At 41.2% G+C, this 4,367-nt stretch overlaps 1 pseudogene; it reads left to right on the top strand.

Annotated features, from left to right (window-relative positions):
• Positions 1 to 554: 554 nt before the first annotated feature.
• Positions 555 to 1,187, top strand: LOC140362972 (protein DPCD pseudogene; annotated as a pseudogene).
• Positions 1,188 to 4,367: the final 3,180 nt, after the last annotated feature.

Raw genomic sequence — 4,367 nt, 5'->3', positions numbered from 1 at the left:
TCTGAGGAATAAAGTCTGGCGGTAATGCAACACTCGGATGCCAACCGCCATAAAACAAAAACAACAACAACAACAACAACAACTATTCTAGTCACAAAGACATATCATGACCTCATGGGCTTTGTAACACCAAAGCAATGGAAGGAGTACTTTTACGGACTACGACAGTCTGAGGACTACGAAAAGTCTGAGGAATAAAGTCTTGCGGTAATGCAACAATTGGATGCCAACCGCCATAAAACAACAACAACAACAGCAACAACAGCAGCAGCAGCAACAACAGCAACAACAGCAGCAACAGCAGCAGCAACAACAGCAGCAGCAGCAACAACAACAGCAACAATAGCAGCAACAACAGCAACAACAACAGCAGCAGCAGCAGCAGCAACAGCAGCAGCAACAACAACAGCAGCAGCAGCAGCAACAGCAACAGCAACAACAGCAACAGCAACAGCAACAACAACAACAACACTGAGTTGAGGCAAAGTGTTAGCCTCATTTAAGTAACGTTAGACAGTCTGGTCCATGAAATGTGTTATGTTTGCGAGAAGTGGAGAAAACCCTTTAGGTTTAAGGAGTGCTGTTGAAACTTGGCTTGAAATGCTAAAGTTGTCTAAGAAAACAGTGTTAATTCATGATGGAAAAAGAAAAGTGCTATTCGTCTTTACAGATGGTGACGAAATGGCAGAGGAATATGACGTGAATACTGACGAGCTCCTTGTGCGAAAGTGGAGACATAAATGCACCCCTGGAGCTTTTGTGTCTCCACAGTGGCAGATAGAGGTTGGAGAGCCTTTTACTGTTGATTCCTTGGATGCTGAGATCAAAGAAAACAACTCAAATCCATTATTTATGCGTAAAGACACCAAGAGCAGTTTTCAGTGGAGAATCCGCAACCTTCCTTACCCTCAGGATGTCTTCAGTGTTTCTGTGGAGCCGTCTGAAAGATGTGTAATAGTGAAAACCACAAATAAAAAGTATTATAAGAAGTTTATCATTGCTGATCTGGACCGCAACCAGCTTCCACTGAACAGTGATGCCCTAAGTTTTACTCATGCCAACGAAACTCTAATAATCAGTTACAAAAAACCCAACGAGATCTTAACCCTTGAGCTGGAGCTACTAAAAGAGCTGAAGACGATGAAAGAACCCAGTGAAGGCGATGTTGAATGCAAAACTCAGTAAGCAGTGAACATTAAACAGAAGAAGAACTGAAGAAATCAAGCATAATTCCATACATTTTTTGACAATTTAGACAGTGGTTCAGGAATTGAGGACTCTGTGCTTGATTTCACTGTCTGTGGATTTTGTCAGTAAAGCACAGATCTTGGACTATAATGGTTTGCTGCTTGTGATTCAACTTATCTTCCGTTCTGACTGTAAAAACTCACTGGAGATCATTTACTATCATATTCAGCATTACCCAAGTCGCTCAGCCATACTTGAACTTGAAGGCATACCCCACCTTCTGGCCCAGCTAAAATCAGAATTTCCTGTATTTCAACAAATGGCTTTGAAAATACTTCAGAATATCACAACAGATAAAGACACAGGTATTACCGTTAGGGATGAGCAAGGATTTGAAAAGCTTGTAGATGTTCTTAAGAGAAAGGACCTTCATGACCTTCATGACCTTCATGACCTTCATGACCTTCATGCTCACTTCTTAGATGTTGTTGCTAACTGATTAAATCATAGTGAGTGTTATCAGTTTATTCACAAAGGTTGAGGTCTGGCCCAGCTGTTGGAATTTATTTTCAGTCCAACACTGCCATATATCACAGCCAATGCTGTAAAATGTATTGCCAGAGTGTCTCAGAGCTCAGACAACTCAAAATGCCTTATGAGCAAAATGTGGAGAAGGTTTTAGTGGAGCAGAGTTTAAAACTGCTGGAGGTCTTCCACCACTGGTCAATGTATTGGATTCTGAATACAAAGATGTTCAGAAGATGGCTTGCTCAGCTGTCAAAAGCATGTGCCTGTGATAAGCCGTGTGCGGGGGGGATTGGAGAGAGGTATTGGGAACTTTGGCAAAGCTTAAAAAGATCAACCGATTAGAGAACCAAAGAAATATCTTTAGTGACATGCCAATGACGAGTCTGTTGAACTCCAACCTGCCAGTGAAATACAGCCTGATGAGCTAGTTGTCTCCCACAGACCATGTCACAGATGGTTTTCATGATGCGGGGAAGACTGTGGCAGGTCACAGAGTCCTGCCTCTGGAAGAGAACTTCTGTGAGCCTGTGAGGTCAAATGTTCAGGAGGCCAGAAAAACGGTCCTGCTTATGGATGCACACATCCAAATGGAGCTCAAATTTCAACTTTAGTCAAATGTAGATCCTATTGGCAGGATAAACAAAGGGATGTACTACCACAGAGTGCTTCTCCTCAAGCGCCTGGTAGACTTTAGTGGACTGAGCTGTTCACTTGTCAGAGGCGAGTAAAACCGGGCTCTAGGTGGCTCTAGGTTGCTCTTGGTGTGCTATTTACGTATTTTTTTACAACTTGCTATTATTGTGCCAAGCGGTGTTGGCACAATAATAGCAAGTTGTAAAAAAAATCCATAAATGCGTAAAGGAGCACGTCTACTGCAGTCAAAGCGTCCGCAGCGTGAAGCTTCAATCCAATCCGTTCTCTGAATGCCCTGCTATTCGTGGATCGTTTGAAAATCCTCTATACACAAACAAACCTCCTGGAATAAGTGCGAGAGTATGGAATAAAAATAAAATGGAATGAATAAACACGGACATGCACAGTCACTGTGCTTGTGCGTCGATTACCAACAGGACCTGCACCATGGCTGGATATGCTGCTGTAAGTTATGTTATGCTGTAAATCCATACATTTATGCACAACTATTGGGGATATGGAACCTTGGGATTCAAGACAACAGGCCGACACTCAACAACATGCAGAAAACAACTGAAGCGGAGTTATAAGTTATAAATTATTCAAGCCTCTCATTAGCGTTAAACAACAGAACAAATACAGTCCATAGGCCACATGAGTTTTACTGTTATGCGTCAGTTGCGGGGGAAAAGCGGTACTGTAAATGCACGTACCTATGTTTCTCTGTACTGCTGTTCCCCTATTGCATTGCGGCTCCAGGGAATACTGGGACCTTCTTTAAAATATCAGGTACCGTTGTTTCCTGGAACCGTCGTTCCCCCGTCCATAGACAATGTTCCCATTTTGGTACCGAGGAACAAAGGTACAGGGGAATATAGGTACAGGGGAATATAGGTACAGGGGAATATAGGTACAGGGAAATATAGGTACAGGGGAATGTAGGTACAGAGGAATATAGGTACAGGGGAATATAGGTACAGGGGAATATAGGTACAGAGCAATATAGGTACAGGGGAATATAGGTACAGAGGAATATAGGTACAGGAGAATATAGGTACAGGGGAATATAGGTACAGGGGAATATAGGTACAGGGGAATATAGGTACGCACCCGTCCATTATAAGGGCTACTGCCATGCATGATTAATTAGTGAAAGATCTTCTAGTGTCCCACGGAAAAATACAATGTATATAAAGTCTACACACCTCTGTTAAAATGCAAGGTTTTGTGATGTAATAAATTACACCAAGATAAATAATTTCAGAACTTTTTCCACTGGGAAAAAGTTGGGGAGGGGGGAGTAAACATGAAAAGCTAAAATAATGAGGTTGCACAAATGTGCAGAGTCTCTTATAACTGGGGATGTGGTTGTGTTCTGAATCAACCAATCACATTCAAACGCATGTAAAATAGGAGTCAATACACCTGCCGTCATTTGAATTTGTGTCTAATTAACCCCTAATACAGTTTTGACTGATATTTTTGTTCAAAGGTGTCAGTCAGGAGAAGTGTACTAAATCATTTCCAAGGCTTTAGATATACCATGGAACACAGTGAAGACATCAAGTAGAGAAAATATGGCACAACAGTGACATTATCATCATCATCAGTATCAGCAGGGGTGTTTTTCTTCAGCTGGAACTGGGGCCTTGGTCAAGATGGAGGAAATTATGAACGAAAGTTGAATGGACTGACATCGTGACAAATGGATAAAATGACATTCGGACAAAATTTGGAAATGGACAAATTTAATAGACTATTTTAATCCAATTATGCCATGATTTTGTTCGTGTTAAGTTGATGTCTACTTGTGTTTTGGTCTCACTTTGTTTTCTTTTTTCCAATTTTTTATAAATTAATAAACAGAAGCCTCGAAACATTTTGTTCAAATGTTTTGCTGTTTCATGAAGCTTCACTTTACTCATCACTAACAAATGTCTTTTGTACAACCACAGTCAATGTTCAAAGTCCCTAAAATGCACATAAAAGCCCTGCATGTGCTTGTGTTGCTGTTATCT

The sequence above is a fragment of the Eucyclogobius newberryi genome, unplaced genomic scaffold (assembly GCF_026437365.1).
Source record: "Eucyclogobius newberryi isolate DKJ021-1_F unplaced genomic scaffold, fEucNew1.0.hap1 SCAF_17, whole genome shotgun sequence".
In the NCBI taxonomy this organism is placed as follows: Eukaryota; Metazoa; Chordata; class Actinopteri; order Gobiiformes; family Gobiidae; genus Eucyclogobius; species Eucyclogobius newberryi.
The sequence above is the reverse complement of the archived record's forward strand: the minus strand, read 5'-3'. Positions and strand labels throughout refer to the sequence as shown.